A 20,901-nucleotide genomic window follows, 5' to 3' on the forward strand; every position below is an offset into this window, starting at 1 on the left:
GACTGAAGGGAAAATTTTGTAGAGGCCACTGAATATATATTATTTTAGTGCCCAAAAGTCAAAAGATAGTGAGAAATAGTTATGAATTCTCTCAAATATATAGCCCTATGAAAGTATTTCATTTTGGTAACTAAGACAAACTAATGATTAATTTACCAAGTTTTATTTCCTAATTTTCATAATCCAGGGACACTAACATTGAAAATCTCAACTGCTTACCTTTTTCATGTTTTATATGATCATCCCCCATTATGGTAATTAGATTATCAACATGCACAAGAGAAGATATTAGCTTACTTGCTAAAATTTTAAACATAAAATTGTAAAAAAATTTAACACAAAATTAATCTTCCCGTAGTAATTTTTTTTTCTTTATTGTAGCACTCGCCGTTTATGTTCTTGAAAATTTTGATTGTTTAAAATAATAGGGATGATTACTTAATATAATTAACAATCAACCTTCAAAAAACAAATAAGTTGACTTTTTTAGGTACGAGTTTTGATAAGTTGATTAAGTGATCACAAAAAAACCAAAAGGAGAATAATCATCACATACAGAATACATATTAGAAACCTATAAAAGTATCGTTTTTACTTATTTCCATGAGGAGCTAACTAAAACACTTGCAGTCTAAACATATAAGGTTCGATAAATACATAAATAAATAAACATATGTCTGCACGTGTGAACCGCAATATAAATTTAAAGTCAATTAAATTGAGTTAGGCTCGTAAAGTTGGTCCAACCTAAGGGTGAAGGATTTTGATTTTATAAAAGTTTGATTTGATTTATTTTTTAATTTCGATAACCGCAATAGCACTAAAGTAATTTCGGTTTGGTTTTTCATATTTTTGTTGTATTTTTATCGGTTTGTTTTTTTTGGTTTTGGGCCTGTCAAGTTGGACTTGTTTTTCAGATATAAAAAAGGAGAAAATTTCATAAGTAGCTATAGTTAGAGTGTAACTACGAAACATAGCTATAGCTTGCATTTTCATAGCTACAGTTATGTTCTGTGCACAAACGAAATACACTATATCCGCGCGCAAGCAAGATACACTATATCCGCGCGCAAGCAAAATACATTGTATCCGCGCAGAAACAAGATCACATACACTTCAGTATACTTTACAATCATCACCTCAAAAATGTCACACATACAACTTACATGCATACAACATACACTTTACATACATACAAGCATACACTTGTATATCACTGTATTTCATTGTATCACACTTGTATTTCAGGAGATAAACTTGTATCATCACCAGAAACCACCACAACGAACACCAAAAATCACTTGTATGTCACTGTATTTTATTGTATCACACTTGTATTTTATGAGATACACTTGTTTCATTACAAACACCACCCCAACCACCACCATAAATCACTTATATGTCACTGTATTTTGTTGTACGACACTTGTATTTTATGAGATACTTGTCACTTTATCTCGTTTTCGTCGTTGGTGTTTTTCCTTTTGGTACCCTTTCTTTATCGTCTTCGATAATCATCTCTACAACCCCATAGAAATATTTCTTAAGTTTTTCTGACTTTGAAAGACAAACTAGAACTATAATCCTATCTCTTTTTAGGTTTGGAAGAGATGAACAAGAAACGAAACAAAGAACCTTCCACTCAAATTTCTTACTCAAGAACTCTTTTTGGCCGATTTCTCTTTGTTTTTCTCTATCAGTGGCTCAAAAAATGGCCAAAGACACTCCTGAAAAATGATTCCCGCTATCTATGCTATTGGAGCATGATTTTAGAGCTTCTTTGCCATCGGAAAAAGGTACGGAACTCCAATTGAAATGAATATGCCTCTTTTAAGGGATATGCTACAAAACCCAAAATATAGCTATGTATCGTAATTTTTTCAAACTATAGCTATATATCATATACACGGTCAATATATTTATCAACCCACGTAATTTTTTCATAAAAAAAATAAATCTCAAAATTACTTTTTTTGCGAAGCAAAAATCCTTCTCCTTCCCTTTTTTCAGAAGAAGGGTGGGATGCGGACAAAATCGATGAAACGGAAGAAATCCAGAGAATAGAAAGGACAAAATAAAGGATAAATTTCACTCTCAACTTATAGAGACAGGCTATAATTGTAATTGTGAATTAAAAAAAAAATGTAATTAAAAGTATATTAATAACCAAAAGTAAGTCATTACAAATCCACAACACAGCTAACACAGCTTGTTGTCCAGAAAAAAAAAAAAACTAAAAAACCAGCCTACTACTCTAATCTCTAAATAGTCACTGTTGACACCTAATTTTTGACATCCCATAATTTTCTTTAATTACCTAGAGTCCTTGAATATTAAACAGAGGGAAATATATATTTTTTTAGAAGTCAAAATAATTTTTTAAAAAGTATTTAGACAATATTTTACCAATTTTGTTTGGTGAAATAATTTCTATAATATTATTTTAAGTATTTTCAAAATTATAATACTTTTGTTAAATTAATCGAAAAAAGGATAATTTACCATAATTATTCACTTAATTGTCCAATTTGCTAAAATGTCAATTTGCAAAGTATTTTACTCTGTTTAATATGGGAATATGTTTAATTAAGTAATTAGTTATTAGCCAATTATGGAAATAATTTGAACTAGCCAAATTTAATTAAGGTCTTTTGACAAAAACCTATCTATCTATCTATCTATCTATCTATCTATTTATCTATCATCATCATTATTATTATTTCTTTTAAAGTTGACCAATTAGTTTAAATGGAAGCTTATTTTGAAAATGTCCAATTAATGGCCATTAATTCAATTTGGCCACTTATTAAATTTACGAAATGCCCTCACCATATATATATGTATACACGAATATACACACACATATACATATATATACATGTGTGTATATCATGTATATATTTTAACATACCAAGCCCCATTTTAATTCTTTAAAATTCGACTGAGCCCAACCCATTAAGGGGTTGACCCGGCCCACCTCATAGGCTAAAGGGGAAGTCCCCCCTGTTTCTCTCATTTTCCTTGGCCAAGCGACCCTTAAGTGAGAGGGTTTCCTCTTGAGAAAACCCTAGCACCGGTAGGCTTCACCTCTCCTCTCTCCTTGTCATCTTTGTCTCTAGTGGCAAAAATTCAGACGAGAGTAGCTTTGTATAGGCCTTGTAAGGCCGAGAAGGGAAGGCAATTAATTCTTCCTCCGATTTTTCACCAAATTCAATCCAAACAGGGTGTAGGTTTTTTGTCTTTTTGCTTTTATTCAAATTAACGGTCAAAAACTTAGATTTTCTTTAATGAGTTTTGTTGTATTATGATTTGAATTCACAAATCTCATTTGGTTCGAAGTGGGCCATGTTGATTGATTTCATTTGGGTTGAAATCTGACCCTTCGTTTATTTTTTCACTTAATCCCGATCCTACAATGTGGGATGTGAGGAGGAAATCCCATCTTTGGGAAGTTATCCCACATCGTGAAACCTAGGGTTTTGGAATTTTGGGGATTCCTATTTAAGGACCATGTTACGGTTCGCTTTTACGCGGGTAAGGCATAAAATTACTGTGAGGTTTTTGGTGCTCTAAATGGATTTTAGTGTTTTTAGAGTCGCCACCTAATTTATTAAAGGAAAACTAGGAAAACCAGGTAAAAGATTTTTCAAGCAAGAGAGAAATCTTTTGGTACCAAAATTCGAGGTAAGGGTTCGGGTGATCCCCTAGGGAAGGTTTTACGCACCCTAGTATTAAAAATCCGTAGAATATGGCTGACCTACGAGCTTCAATGTATGATTAATGTACTTATTTGTTTGAAAGTGTTTTGTTTTCCGCAAAATGTCATTCTTATCCATATCATAACTTCAAGAAAAAGCTGGCAAAAATTCCCCTTTAAAAAGGGTTTTTGGGTTTTGAAAATCCACGTAAGTGTTCAACTCACTTTATTGCTGAACTAGGACACACCGGGATTTCTCTCATGTAGAGTTGCTACTATTCTAGTCCTAATAAGATGATTTTAGTTCTTACTGGTTTTTATTTTTTATAAGAAAATATGGATTATTCTCCTATATATATATATATATATATATATATATATATATATATATATATAATATATGTGTGTAAAAAAAAATTCTTAAGGTCCAAAATTTATCTCTTTGAAGCCCATAAAGTCTAACCGCCTCCACAATACAGAGTCCATCATACCTCTATTTGGTCCAAGTATAAATCTCTTTATATATTTTTTTTCATTTTTTGTTTTGGGCTTCCACGCTCAAATCAACCTTTTTTCTTTATCAAATTCTTAGAACCCACAACCCATTTTTCAGTCTTTAAAAACATACCCAATCCAAACGTCCTAACCAACAAAAAACAAAACAACTCCTTGAGTTTTGCCAAGAAACTCTTTCAACACGGTTTTTTTTTTCACAAAATGATTTACCAAATTTTGAAGAAGAATTTTAGTCATTACTCCTTTTCCTTTGAACTTAATAGAAAAATCCCATTTTTTACATTTTTCCTTGCCACAAACAATGTTACTTAAAACAATTTGAAAGAATTATCTAAGGTTGAATTACCATGTGAAAAATTGCTTGTTATCCCAGTTTCAGAAGAAAAAAAAAAGGTTTGACGACTTTCCTAAGGCACTAAACGCTGATTTCCTAGATCCTACACATGCATAGGGTTCCAATATTTTTAGAGTTTTTCTTACAAATACACATACATGAACAGATAATAAAAAAAATAAAGAAAGAAACTCAGGCTGGTGGGCCTACCAAGCCCACCAATAAACTATTTTCACCCATAGTTGGGCCTTCAAATATTTAGCTTCCCTTCCTATTGTATTTTTTTGCGGATTCGATCATGAATGGGTCATTGGGCCCTCAGCCCAATGGGTTTATGCAAATGTAAGTCGCCCAAGCCAAGGTATTTCATGCAAGCAAGAATAAAAAGGGATAAGGATTAGGACTTGTTCAAGTTAAGAAGGCAAATAAAAAGCAGACTCGTGCAATATATATATATATATATATATATATATATATATATATATATATATATATATACATATAGGGCAGGCCATTCATCATAAAATAGGGTAAGAAACTGACTAAGTATACATAGATTGGGGACATCGAACGAAATAGGCCCAAAATTTGCAAATAACCCAAGGCCCACAAAAACAAACCCAAACATTTAAAACAAATAGAAAAGCCTATAAGAACAGTCCTCTTAAAATAAAAAGTAAGAAATGCCATACAAATATATACAATTCCAAACCAATATACCATGGGTATACACACCCATGGAGATACAAGAATAGCCCAAAAGGAAAAGCTTTCGCCCTCTTGTTCCTGATGCCGCACAAGATCCAAGGGGTTTCTAGAAACCCCAGGCATGGCAGATAACAGGGAAGGCTTAAGCTTAATCCTTAAGTGCTACTAAGCATCTCCATTTATGTGTTAAGCTTATGGTATACAAGAGAGAAAGCATCAATACTTATATGCACGACTTACTACAAAACTAGCTATAACATACACATAATATACAATCCAGTTGAATGTATTACGACATTTAATAGTGAACACCTTTTAAAGACAATCAAGCCCAAGCAAAAACAATAGTGAGAAAGAACCTTAAGCCTAACTAGTATCACTTATCAGAAATACAACAAAACTAGGCAAACCAATGAATTACAATTAGTCACTTAGAGAAAGCCCAAAAAAACTCTCAAAACTAATACAATATTAAGGCCAAAAGACTTATAGGAGTGATATAGACCATATATGTTAGATATACCAACCTTTATACACTTGTGAAGTGTATAAAGTTTGAGTATATCTTATATAACTAGGTATATCCTTCATTCATTATCGAGAAAAACAAACAACTCTACAAAGTAGATGATGAAACAAAGATAATATACCCTCAAATATAGAAGTTTCAACTGTCACGCCCCAACCTTGGTAAGGTGTGATTGGCACCCGACACCTTACTAGGGCCGAGCGAACCAAGCTGTAACTTGCATCTTCTATGTATCGAATGGAAAAATAAGGCCAAGGAGGCTAACTATGAATATAATATCATGCATATGTATATGCACAATGGGCCCACGATACCGACATAACCACTAACAAGACATAACTAAGTTGTATACAAGAAACTGTCTGCAAAGCCTCTATGAACATCACTGAAGTATACAAGTCGGGACAGGGCCCCCGACCTACCTGTAACACACAAAATACATATATGAACCCAGACGCGTCAATGCTCCAGGAAGAAGTGGAGCCCACCAATCAAGACTAACACCTGGAGGCAGCATACTGTGGAAGGTCCTCGTCTCGTGTGTCTATACCTGCGAGCATGAACGCAGTGTCCACAAGAAAGGACGTTAGTACGAATAGTGTACCGAGTATGTAAGGTGGAAATGTAACATAATACTACTGCAAGAAGAAGGATAAGAATCAACCTGGTACTTCTGACTTACCAGTGAGAATCTAGTATGCATATCTCTATATACTCTCATATATTTAACTACATCTATGTACAGTACCGTGTCTCTAACTTACTTATCGTCCTGGTGCTAACTACCCAACTGATCAGTGGTAACTGCTCGACCGGTCGTAGCACGGTGGTAACTGCCCATTCGATTATCGCCCGATGGTACAGCGCAACTGTACGACTGATCAGTGGTAACTGCCCGACCGGCCGTGGCACGGTGGTAAATACATATCTACCCAATCGGCCGCAACACGGCGGTAGCTGTCCAACCAGCCGTAGCATGGTGGTAAATAAATATCTGCCTAACCGGCCGTAGCATGGTGATAACTGCCCAACCGGCTGCAGACCAGTGGTAAATATGAATGCATGTGCTGCGGAACGTGCAGTCTGATCCAAATATCCCCTATAGGTACCCTTTATATAATTCTAGTACTCATTCTTTACCTATTAGCTTCTAAGCGCTTCTCATGGTCTTCACTTATCTGTTAATGCTTACACGATCACATAAAACTTATAAGCATATTTCTGAGCCATTGGGACTTCTTCCAGATTAACTAAACCTCAAACAAATCCTGAGATACATCATAACCCTCTCTTCTAGAATTAAATACCTCATTAGAGATCTTCTACTAGCTCACTATTCATGTCCTACGAAGTATTCCATAAGAACACATTTCTAAATTCATCGGAGTGACGTAAGGTCGGTAAACCTCCGATTTTTATTATGGAGCTAACATCATTGGCATATCTCACCTTGAAGGAACAAAAATCATAAGGTGAGACCAACATAAATAACATCTTAAGAACATCAAGAATGCAAGCTTCTAGCATTTCTATGAGAGAAATCATTTGTAAAAGTTCATAACAATAGGATCATGCCTCAAGAAAGAAAGGGATAGCCTTAACATACCTTTTTGGTCGCCTTAAATTTAACTACTTAACGCTTGTCCTCCTAAGCTCGTAAATCTACATTCAAGAGAATTCATACTATTTTTAGGCTTATCATCATATGCTTGTCTTAAGCCTTCAAATTAAATCCTCTTAGAATCTGCCGGAATTTGGGCAGCATCTCCCCTGTTTATATCCCTAGCCCGAAATCACGATACCAATAAAACAACAACAATAGCAACACCAATATCAACAACATCATCATCAACATTAATATTCTCAATAAAACATCCCACACGATGTCTCTCCAATTTCTCAACCAATCACTAGACTTTACGAAGCTTTAACAAATACATTTCCATGATACAATTCATAATATCCATATTAGAGAATATTCTTACCTCAATCAAGGTTGGTAGATCTTGAAATCTTATTTATCTTCGGCGACCTCCTTTGATTTATCAAGATTCGCTATTTAGAACAAGAACTACAAGACCTTATATGCTTCCCGAGCCTAAATCCCCGGGTTTCACTTAATTTGGGCTAAAATTTTTATGGAGAAAGTTGGGAGAATGTTCTAGGGGGTTAGGGAAAGTTTGGAGAGGTGGTTAAATGAAAATAACGGGTAAATCGCCTTTATATAATGTTCTAGGGTCGGTTTGCACCGACCTAGAACGTTCGCTCACTGTAGCTGCGTGTTTCTTTCTTTTCTAGCCTGATTTGTAACGTTTATAACTCTCTATTCCGATGTCGTATCGACGAGCGGTTTGTTGTGTTGGAAACCAGACTTCATGAACTTCAATTTAAGTTTTTGTTTTACTTCAAAAACTCTCATATACTAAAAGATATTCTTTCCCCAAGTTGTCTCATACTTTGTTGTTCAAAGTAACGCTCATTTTTTTCTAAAGTCATACTAACTCAACTCCTTCCACTCAATTCCTTATAGGACCTTCCGGAATTCCTCATATGCATCCTTTACTCATAAAATATACTTAATAATGCTTCGTTCCTTATACTTCAAAGTTATTTTACTTAGTTATTGTTTAACATACTTACGCTCAAATTTGATAAGTGCTTCTCCGCAAGTACGGAGTGTAACATCAACCAAGCAAAATTAAACAAAATCAAGAAAAAAAAAGGATTTACAAGTCAAATGTCAAAAAGATATGTGATTATAATTATTCCTAATTTCTTTTTACTCAATATCAAATGATAGCCTCTTGCCAACTTAGTCTTTTAAGCCCATGATCACGCACTTACTATATACTAAATCTAAATCCAATTTTCGCAAATAAGTCCTTTAATCAGACACAGATAGAGAGAAGCAAATGTACATAGTTGCAAGGCAAGGGCAGAAACAAGCAAGGCAAACAGGTTTTGAAATCACTTTCTTTTCAAACTTAGCAACAATGCTAATGCTATAGCTATTGCAAATTGAGACATGTCCTACACAAAACTGTCTCATGGGGAAATTTGTAACATATTCAAAGGACTAACATCTCATCACTTGTTACCCAAACACAAGATTCTTGATTGTTATTGAGTCTTACAGACCATACATGCCAATTTTAGAAAATACTGAATATGAATTCTAACACTTAGAACTCATTCTAGGACCCCTTTTTTAATTGAAACCATTTAATCAACTTGATGGCATAAGCCTCATAGTTTTCCAGGGAGCATGTAAAGATCTTAATTACCATAAACAAGTCAATTTTAATAGTTACGGGTGCAAGTCCAGTCTAAACAAAACCTCAAAAGATTCATGTGACATTTTAATTTTGAAATTCACTAAGAGTGGTGTGCAAGCAGTTTCAGAGAAAAGAAAATTAATAAACAAACATTACTATCAACTAAGCAAAATACTCCTAATTTCATACAAAGTACCAAGATTTAAACAAGTTGTTCTTCACAATGACCCAGCTTAAGGAAAACCAAACTTGACATGTTAAGATATAAGATTTAGTAGAAGTTAACATAAGATAGGAGTAAAAAGTTTAAACATAGTCTAATTCAATGCGATCAACTAAAAAGTTCCCACACTTAATATTTTTGCAGTATTGCCTATCAAACATGAGAACATCAGGCCAATCAAACCAAAAACTAGCTTAGGCAAGTTATAGCAAAAACAGTCAAGTTAAAACTTAACTTTACTGATCATATTCAAACTAACAATATCTAATAATCATCTAACTATCTCCCCACAAGATAATAATACACATTGTTCAAGTCAACAATATCTAATAGTTATCTAACCAGCTCCCAATAAGGCAACAATACACACATTATTTAAGCAACATAGTATAGGTTAGAAGATGAATAAATTTAGGCATGAAATGACTAGAAGAAGGGCGTATTTGACCACACATATCATATTGAAGAGTCTATGCCTAACTAAGTCAAGACAAACAACTCATGGTATGTCTAGTTTGATTTAAACAGTACATAAGCACCCTTTCTTTATCATATTAAGACTTAAACTATAGAATCCTGTTTTCATTACAAACAAGTTATATTAGACTAACAAATGAAGCATGTTTGATTAGGATTGATCAAGTTATTAAATCCAGAGTCAATATTTGGTATATTTTGATTAAGCCAAATTATCTAAATATGTTAAGCAAACTCAGTTATTGAAGGAGGAATTAATTTTCATCTAATCAACATACTTTAAACTTAACTCACATAACCTTACCTACTTCAACTAAATCAGACTAAGTAGATACATAAACCTAATTAACTGGGCTAGTCCCACATAGATAGATTTGGCTACATTACTTAAGCAACAAAACACAATAACTCTACCAAAAAATAATAACTAGACTAGCATAGAATAGATTAAGGAAAAAACATGAAATAGAAAGAAAATTTAGAGGGAAATTGCCTCCTTTTTGTGCAGCCCTTTAGTCGAGATTCGAACTTAGAGACTTCAACTATCCCCCAAATGCTCAGAATCACACAGAAACCACACAACCATAACAGATAGACTTTTAAAATTCTTAAACTAAGTTGAAAATTAAAGGTCTCATGCAAACAAGCTAAGAACCCTAGGTATTCAAACTTTATGTATGCAAATGAAAGTATTCAAATGCCCAGATCTGCCAAAAGTCTCCTTAAAACGTAGTTTGGGGGTTCTATTCATAGAACCCCAAACTTGCAAATAAAACCCCAACTCCTCGATGTGGGACAAGCTTGAATCCTTTGAACAAGCCTTGTTCCTCCACATATCAAGGGTCAAGATTCGCTTATAAACGCATCAAAGGTCAGTATTGACCCAAAATAAATCAAATCCGCACAAATCCTTTAGGACCAATAAAAATGCTCAATTCAAATCGTGTGCAAACAAAATCCATTAAGGATTTCAGTCATGCCTATTGTAAAAAATGCAGTAAATAGTAAAAAATGATACAAAAGAATACCGCGTTTGGACAAGGATCGATGAAAATGGCAAAGCAATAAATGCTCTTGCCATTCTCAGCCTTACAAAGGCAGTACCACCAATATGGACCCACAAAATTACCAAATCTGGCAACGTGACGAGGAAAGAGAGGGAAAAAGAATGGAGGCGTCTAGGGTTTCCACTCTTCCCTTTCACTTTAGCCGAATAAGACCCCTAAGTTCTATTTGTGTATGTGTCCGTGTGTGTAAGGAATGGTGGTCCGGGTCTAGCCCTTCGCAGGGCTGGGCTCAACCGATTTTAAGACGAAATAAAAGGGCCCAACTTCAATATACATATATACATGATATATCTGTATATACATGTATATTATGTATATATCATTTATATATGGGTGGGTGCAAGATTTTAATAAATACCCTCATTTTTAAAAGATATCCATTAATGGATATAAAATATATATAAGAAGTAATAAATCCCCATTTAAAGCCAATCTGTCAGATTTTGTTTTTTTAAAAAAGATAATAAAAGGTAACTCAGATTTTAAAGAGGTAATAAAAGTAATTTAGATTTTTAAAAGAGAAAATAATAATAAAAGATATAATAATAATAATAATAATAATAATAATAATAATAATAAAAGTAACTCAGATTTTAAAAGAGATAATAATAGAGGTAACTAGATTTAAAAAGAGATAATAATAATAATAATAATAATAATAATAATAAAAGGTAACTAAGTTTTTTTTTTTTTGTCAAAAGACCTTAATTAAATTTGGCTAGTTGCCATAATTGGCTAATAATTAATTACTTTAATTATAGCCACTTAATGATAATTTCAAAATTAATTACAGTTAAAACTCAGCTAATTATGATAGAAATCCCAATTTGATTAAATGATAAATGAGGGGTAAAATGGTCAATTTACTTAATTAATCACTTTTCCTTGAATTTAAATGTCATGCCTCGAACCATGGCCTGGGCGAAACACGGCACTCGGTGCCTTATTGCATGTGACCGGGCGAACCACATGGCTTGTTGAATCATCATGAGGCATAATATGATCGAAATATAACGTGAATGCATGATGAGTCTTTATAAACGTAGTAAGTCATAATACTTAATAAAAATACTTATTTAAACATGAACGCGGAAATAACATGAATGAGCTAAAATGGCTATACGACTCCGAATGTCTGACATAACATAACTGACTTGTCTAGTCTATGAAACCTCTATCATGAGTCTGACTGGAAAACATACTTACTTGGGACAAGGCCCCCAGCATACCTTAGATGCATAACTAATCATAAAACAAAAGTTGACTAAACCCCGAATGAGATGGGGCTCACCAATAAGCTGATACGAATGTTGTCCTACTGAGCAGATGTGTCGTCCTGTATATCAGTACCTGCATCGTGAAATGCAGGCCCCTGGGCTATGAAAGGGGACGTCAGCACATTGAATGTACTGGTATGTAAAGCAACTAAAAGAAATAACATGGGACATGGAATAACAAGATAAGAATTGAAACTGAAAACCTGAGCATGAGCATGGGTACATATATATATAACATAAGTAAAACATGACAAGTAGGGAGAGCATTTCATAAACCGACATGTGATATCCCCACGTGGGTACGTGGAGTCTGGTACCTTGCCGGACCAGCAGAACCTTCATACCTTGCCAGGGTATAAGGTGGTAACTTGCCTAATGGATCCATGCAGTGTAAAATTAAGGTATCGTCCTAAATGGGCGGAGCGATCCTTGTCCTACGGTGGCTACCTAGTTTTAGGCTATTTGAGCCTTCTCGGTAATTCGTGCAACTCCCAAAAACATGAACATAATATAATTGGCTAAGAAGCCCATGATTTTAGTGAATTAACTTGTACTTGTCTTGTAATCATGATTTCACGAAATAACTTGTAAACATGGTTTCATGAAATAACTTGTAAACATGGTTTCATGAAATAACGTGTAAGCATGGTTTCATGAAATAACTTGTAAATATGGTTTCATGAAATAAATTGTATTTAGTATGTATGTATCTTGTATCATAGCATGAAAGTAATTATATAATACAGTTGCATGAAAACTTGTAGACATGTAGGATATTCATGAAACAATCATTCTTAGTAAAAAACATGCATGCAAGAACCCATGGAATACAAGATATGGGTTTTCATAGATTACGGACGGATTCTCAATAATCATATGGAGTTATTAAGAACACAATGATAGAATAATAGCAATTCATACATAATATAATCATGGACATGGACCTAGGGTTGTCATGAACATGGTGTAGAAACCCTAGTTTTAGTAGAGAATCATAATTTATGGATTATGAGGCGTGGGAAAGAATAATGATGTTCCCACATGTAGATAGTAACTCTACATACCTTAATCGCTCCAAAAATTGAAGAAAAGTCTGAATCTTTGAAGAAGAATTCCAAAAGCTTTGAATTTGGAAACCTTGAGAGGATTTTCAATTTTTGTAGCTACTGTTTGTGGCTCAAAGGGTACTTCTCCAGGCCTCCAAATCCAATCATCACCGTTCCTATTTTATACTTATGTGTTATGAACACTTAGTTAAAATTTGGGCTTGATCCAACGGTTAGACTATCGGGAAAAACCAAATTAATATGGCTGGTCGGAATGAAACTCAACAGAAAAATACTAGAGTTTTCTCCAACTTTTTACAACTCTTGATTTTTATAGGGTAACAGGATGGATGGATTATTCTAGTCTTTATAAATGATAAATCTTGTATAATCCAAAGGTTCTTGATTAAAATATTTACCTTGGAGGAAACCTTAGGGCCAAATCAAATTCTTGAAGGTTTCTTGATTTTTCTTGATTGCAAGAATGAGTTTCTTGCAAGATTGAAGTGTCTAGGTTCTTTAGGGATGGAGGTAGAGAGAAAAAGAATAGTTTCTTAGGGTTTAGAGTAGTGTTAGGGACGTTTTTTACTTCATACAATAATAAAATAAGGAGTCCCAATTAGAGTAGGAAAAAGCTAAAAAACGTAACCCAAAATCTAAAAATTCTGCTCCCACCAGTGATAGTAAAACAGGCATAACTCTTAGCACAGAGCTCCGTTCTATCTCCATAAGATACCATTGGAAATATATTCCAAAGGGCTACAACTTTCATATTTTAAGTTTTCTCAAATTATCAACTAATCAAGGAGTTACGGGTGCTCGAATTAGGCTGGTCAACCACTTTCGTAATACATACAAACTTTCAAATCTTTCTCTAAAACTATAACGTTACGAGTCTAACATGAGTTCTAAGATGCGAGGTGTTACATTAAAATGACTAAATACTTTGTAAATTGCTATTTGAACAATTTAGACAATTAAGTGAAATAGTCATGGAAAATTATAACTTTCTTCTTGGTTAGTTTTAACAAAAGTATATTAATTGTGAAAAATACTCAAATTTATTTATAATATTATAGAAGTTATCCTATCAAAAAAATTGGCAAAAATATAGCCTTACTAATTTTTAGAAAATTATTTTGACTTTCTAAAACATATTTCCCTCTGTCCAATATTTCAAGGACTCTGAATAATTAAAAAAAATCATGGGAGGTCAAAAATTAAGTGTCAACAACTGCCCTTTCAGTGTTCGTGGATGGTGGGACTATCCCTGAGCGACGAAATTTGACTAACCCTGATTTTTGACTGACCTAACTTATATCCCCACTCATTTTCATGCAGTTTTCAAAATATATGGCCGAACCCTGATTTCTCGGTTTCCTACATATCTCAGGCTTTATGAGAATTCAGGTTATTTGTAGTTCGACTCAATTGTCACTTCTACATGCAAATTAAGGAAATTCTCAAATCTTCCGGCTGTCAAGCTAGGAAGTCCGGTGTGATTGGTAGGAGTGTGACTAACTCTTTGTCATTGAGTCCTCTACATATCCTTGTTCTTGGGAATCAAATCACTGGTAGTTCGATTCAATCGGAGGAAAAGGGTATCCCTTATGTGAAAATGCCTTTGTGTGTTCCGGTGTGTGTCCGACCGGTTGCGGAATAAAAAAATAAAGAACATAAGCAAATAAATAATTTTGTGTGATTGAGCATGGTGGGGCATGGTCTTCCAAGTCCTAGCCGAAGAGCTTGACTCTCATGGGCACCTCATCTCGACCTGCTGCGTAAGAAAGGGTTCCATGTTTGCTTCGCAATCTGTCTGGATTTGACTTGGTCCACCTGCTCTGTTCGCCGGCTGCAAATTTGTTTCCATCTGTTGATTAACGTTTGATGTTTGGGTGACGAATATTGTGGTCATCCGATCGGATTTACATCATCTTGTCTTTTTTGAGCGAATATTGCGGTCTCTTGATCGGTTTTACATCGCCTTGCCTCTTCTGAGTGAATACTGCGGTCTCTTGACCGGTTTTATATTGCTTTGTCGTCTTTTTATATCCGGTAGTTTTATGCATGGTACTCTTGGCATATTTGTATGAATGGCCCTCTTGGCATGTTTGTATGAATGACCCTCTTGGCAACAAAAAAATAGATATGCAATGGCCCTCTCAGTAAATAATAAGAAGTGATGGCCTTATTGGAAGTAGAAAAAGAGATATGCAATGGCCCTCTCGACAAATAAGAAGGAAGTGATGGCCCTTTTGGCAGCAGAAAAATAGATGTACAATGGCCCTCTTGGCAAATAAGAAGAAGTGATGGAAGTGACTGATAGACTTTTAAAATTCTTAAACTAGGTTGAAAATTAAAGGTCTCAGGCAAACAAGCTAAGAACCCTAGGTATTCAACCTTTATGTATGCAAATGAAAGTATTCAAATGCCCAGATCTGCCAAAAGTCTCCTTAAAACGTAGTTTGGGGGTTCTATTTATAGATACCCAAACTTGCAAACAAAACCCGAACTCCCCAATGTGGGACAAGCTTGAATCCTTCGAACAAACCTTGTTCCTCCACATATCAAGGGTTAAGATTCGCTTATAAACGCATCAAAGGTCAGTATTGACCCAAAATAAATCACATCGCTCAAATCCTTTAGGACCAATAAAAAATGTTAGATTCAAATCGTGTGCAAACAAAATCCATTAAGGATTTAAGTCATAACCGTTGTAAAAATGCAGAAAATAGTAAAAAGGATACAAAATAATACCGCGTTTGGACAAGGATCGATGAAAATGGCTGAGAGATGGCAGAGCAATAAATGCTCTTGCTATTTTCAGCCTTACAAAGGTAGTACCACAAACCTGGACCTACAAAATTACCAAATCCGGCAACGTAAGGCGGCTAGGGTTGCCCTCCTTCCTTTCACTTTAGTCAAATAAGACCCCTAGGGTCTGTTTGTTATATGTACGTCTGTATAAGGAATGGTGGGCCGTGTTTGGCCCTTCATTAGGCTGGGCTTGGCCGATTTTAAGAGAAAATAAAAAGGCCCAACTTCAATATACATATATACATGATATATGTTCATATACATGTATATTATGTATATATCATGTATATATGGGTGGCTTTATGAGAATTCAAGCGATTTGTAGTTCGACTCAATTATGACTTCTACATGCAAATTAAGAATTTTCAGATCTTCCGGCTGTCAAGCTGGAAAGTCCGGTGTGATTGGTAGGAGTGTGACTGACTCTTTGGCATTGTGTCTGCCTACATTTCCCTATTCTAGGGAGTCAAATCACTTATAGTTTGACTAAATCAAAGGAAAAGGGTATCCCTTATGTGGAAATACCTTTGTGTGTTCCGGTGTGTGTCCGACTATTGCGAAATAATATAAAAAACAAGGCACATAAGCAAATAAATAATTTTGTGTGACTGAGTATTGGGGGGGGGGGGGGGCATGGTCTTCCAAGTCCTAGCCGGAGAGCTTGACTCTCATGGGCACCTCCTCTAAACTGGTTGCGTAAGAAAGGGTTCCACGTTTGCTCCGTAATCTGCCTAGATTTGACTTGGTCCACCTGCTCTGTTCGCCGGCTACAAAGTTGTTACTATCCGCTGAGTAACGTTTGATTTTTGGATGACGAATATTGCGGTCATCCCACCGGATTTACATCATTTTGTCTTTTTTGAGCAAATACTGCGGTCTCTTGACCGGTTTTACATCGCCTTTCCTCTTCAGAGCGAATACTGCGGTCTCTTGACCGGTTTTACATCACTTTGTCGTCTTGTTATATCCGGTAGTTTGTATGCATGTCCCTCTTAGCATATTTGTATGAATGGCCGTATTGGAATGTTTATATGAATCGACCTCTTGGCATGTTTGTATGAATGACCCTCTTGGCAGCAGAAAAATAGATATGCAATGGCCCTCTCGGCAAATAAGAAGAAGTGATGGCCCTCTTGGCAGCATAAAAATAGATATTCAATGGCCATTTTGGCAAATAAGAAGAAGTGATGGAAGTGATAGATATGGCCCTTTCGGCTGAATCGTCTTTCTTTCGTCCTTTATCCCGGCTGTGACCCTCTTGATCAGATGTGTCGTATCATTTTACTATGACCCTTTTGGCCAAACATTTGCCATGGTGGCAATTTCCAGTCATTTTGCAGCCTTTGTGGGCTTAATATTTTGCCCTTATGGCACTTTTCATCCTTTTATAGCCCTTATGGCCAGATATTCGTCCTTTTGGCATTCAAAATCTTTCATAGCCCTCATGGATGGATATTTAACCCTCATGGTATTCCAATATTTCTTAGCCTTTATGGCTAAATATTCTGTCCTTGGTGACGTTCAAAACCCTATGGCCTTCGTGGCTGGATATGTATTCCGAAAGTCGGATCCCAGCAGTGATTGTGATCTTCTTTGGCGAATCGTTTCATTGCCAGTTGGGAGCAAACTTCCCTTTTTATTCATCTTGATATGGAAAAATCCTTTTGAGCACCATCTGTCCAATATGAAAAAGTCTGGTTCTGACTCGCTTGTTGAAAGCTCTTGCCATCCTTTGGCGGTACAATTGACCGTGACATACGACAACCATCCTTTTCTCGTCCATTAAAGCCAATTGCTCATAACGGGCTCGGACCCATTCAACGCTGTCTAATTCTGCTTCTTGAATGATTCTCAGAGAAGGTATCTCAACTTCAGCAGGTATGACTGCTTTAGTTCCATAGACCAGCAAGTATGGAGTCCCTCCTGTTGAAGTTCTAGCCATAGTACTGTATCCCAATAAAGCATAAGGCAACTGCTCGTGCCAACCTTTATGGTTATTATCCATTTTCCTTAATATCCTCTTGATATTTTTGTTGGATGCTTCTACGACTCCGTTCATTTATAGCCGGTAGACTGTCGAATTTCGGTGAGTGATCTTGAATTGCTCACACATGTCCTTCATCAGGTGGCTATTCAGATTCGCTCCATTGTCTGTTATGATGGACGCGGGTTCACCGAATCTACATATGATGTGGTTTCGCACGAAGTCCACCACCACTTTCTTTGTCACTAATTTGTGAGACGTTGCTTCCACCCACTTGGTGAAATAGTCAATGGCAACCAAAATGAACCGGTGGCCATTTGAAGCTGCGGGTTCAATGGGTCCAATAACATCCATACCCCAAGCAACGAAAGGCCATGGTGAGCTCATAGCATTATGCTCACTTGGAGGGACTTTGATTAGATCACCGTGGATTTGGCATCGATGACATCTCTGCACATATTTACAGCAATCGCTTTCCATGGTCATCCAATAGTATCCTGCTCGTAAAATCATTTTTGCTAGTACGAATCCATTAATATGGGGTCCACATATTCCAGCATATACTTCTTCTAGAGGTTTGGTGGCTTTACCGGCATCTACACATCTAAGTAGGCCTAAATCCGGCATCCGTTTGTATAACACTTCCTTGTTTGGGAAGAAACCATTCACCATTCTTTGGATGGACCTCGTTTGTCCATTTGTAATGTTTTTGGGGTATTCTCGTCCTTCCAGTTACATTTTGATATCGCTGTACGATGGCTTTCCATCTGGCTCAGCTTCCACATGGCAATAGTGGGCATGCTCTTCTTTTAGACTTATCCTTAGCGGGTCGATATGACTATTTTCAGGACGTTGGATCATCGATGCGATTGTGGCCAGCGCATCAGCAAATTAATTCTGAGCCCTTGGCGTATGTCGAAATTCAATTGTTCTGAATTTCTTGCACAATCTCTGCGCCAAGTTCACATATGGTAAGATCTTTTCATTCTTAGTGGTCCATTCGCCTTGGACTTGATGGATCTGTAGGTCGGAATCTCTGATGACCAATAATTCATTAATATCCATATCCAGTGCCATTCTGAGACCGAGGATGCAGGCCTCATATTCAGCCATGTTATTGGTACAACAGAATTTGAGTTTGACGGCCATAGGGTAGTGTTTCCCACTTTCTGATATCAAGACCTCTTTGATTCCGGAACCTTTGTAATGTACTGCTCCATCAAAGAACATTTTCCAACCAGTATAGGATTCTGTTGCTGGTAGAATATACCTCAACGGGTCCATCTTGGATATGAGGTGAGTGGTGTATGAGGATAAGTAATGCCTCAATTTCTAAGCCACCTAAGATAGAGCATAACAAGTGTTTTCCATCAACGTATATCTTGCCTCACAGGCTGTGAATTTCTTGCTCAGATAGTAAATGACACGTTTTTTTCCCCTTCTTCGTCGTGTTGTCCAAACACGCACCCAAAGGTCTTTTTAGCAACCGACAAGTATAGCAGCAAGGGGATCCCAGGCCTTGGTGGTACCAAGACTGGTGGGTTGGACAAATATCTTTTGATGGTGTCAAATACTTCTTGGCACTCCTCTGTCCACTTTGTAGGAGCGTCTTTTTGCAAAAGCTTGATGATAGGATCCATAATTATGATGGATTGAGCTATGAACCACCCAATATAATTCAGCCTTCCCAGGAAACTCGTGACTTCTTTGGGGAGGAGGTAATTCTTGGATTGCTTTGATCTTTGTTGGGTCTAGCTATATGCCCCTTCGGCTAACTATGAACCCTAGCAATTTTCCTACAGGTACTCTGAATGCACATTTGGCTTGGATCAATTTCAAGTTAAACTTCCGGAGTCTGTTGAAATTTTTTCTCAAATGTTTGGTATGCTTCGAACTTTCCCTTGACTTGATAATGACATCTTCCACATAGACTTCAATCTCCATATGGATCATGTCGTGGAAAATGGTGGTCATTTCCCTCATGTGTGTTGCGCCAGCATTCTTGAGGTCGAAGGGCATTACCCTGTAATGGTACACTTCCCATAGGGTGATAAAGACTGCTTTCTCGGCATCCTTTCTATCCATTAGAATTTGGTGGTAGCCTGCAAAACAATCCACAAATGATTGTAGCTCGTGCTTGGCACAATTGTCTCTGAGTATGTGGATGTTCGGGAGTGAAAAATTATCTTTCGGGCTAGCCTTGTTAAGATCTCGGTAATCTGCGAAGATTCTTATCTTTTCTTCTGTCTTGGGTATCGGAAGGTATGATGTCACTTCTACCACTCCTGACTCAATCTATTTCTCCACCTCGTCTTTGATTCGGATACTACGATCTGGTTTAAATTGTCGAGTTTTCTGCTTTACCAGAGAAAAACCCTCAATGATGGGTAGCCTGTGAGATACTATGTTGATGCTTAGTCCTGTCATGTCGGCGTATGACCATGCGAAGATATCCACGTATTCCCTCAGTAAATTTATCAGTTCTTCTTTTAAAGGAGTATCTAGGTGTGCACTTATCCTTGTTTCTTTGACGTCCACTTCATCACCTAGATTTACGATTTCTGTTTTGTCGAGTTTGGCTTCTGCTCATTTTCCAATTGTTCTACTTCTTCCGCGAGACCTTCAGGTAGCATTGTGGTCTCATCGTATTCCTCATATTCTTCTTCATCTACACTGCCTGGCTCATTCATTTTGCAACATGTCATGACATTTAAGGTTGCTTTATTGTTTTTATTACGAAGAGCCAGTAGCAGGGTAGAGGTCCAGTTGGACAGCTACTCGCCGGTTCTGCCTCTCTAATAGTGGGTGCTTCAGCACATTCTTCTAGAATCACGGAACAATCTTCTTCTTGGAGTAGCATTCTCATCCCTTCTTCAATCTCAGCATCCTCAGGAATAGACATTCTGTGGGGAAATGGCTGGCACAGATTTGCAATAGGTTTGCAAATATCT

The 20,901-nt window shown here is 36.3% G+C and overlaps 1 long non-coding RNA gene across 1 annotated transcript; it reads right to left on the reverse strand.

The window, feature by feature from the left end:
- Positions 1-5,883: 5,883 nt before the first annotated feature.
- On the reverse strand, positions 5,884-10,965 carry LOC132633795 (uncharacterized). The gene is made up of 2 exons (XR_009579819.1): positions 10,788-10,965; positions 5,884-6,334 (listed from the first exon to the last, which is right to left on the reverse strand). It is a non-coding gene; the product is annotated as an uncharacterized LOC132633795 (long non-coding RNA).
- Between the last annotated feature and the right edge of the window lie 9,936 nt (positions 10,966-20,901).

The sequence above is a fragment of the Lycium barbarum genome, chromosome 3 (genome assembly GCF_019175385.1).
Source record: "Lycium barbarum isolate Lr01 chromosome 3, ASM1917538v2, whole genome shotgun sequence".
Classification (NCBI taxonomy): domain Eukaryota; kingdom Viridiplantae; phylum Streptophyta; class Magnoliopsida; order Solanales; family Solanaceae; genus Lycium; species Lycium barbarum.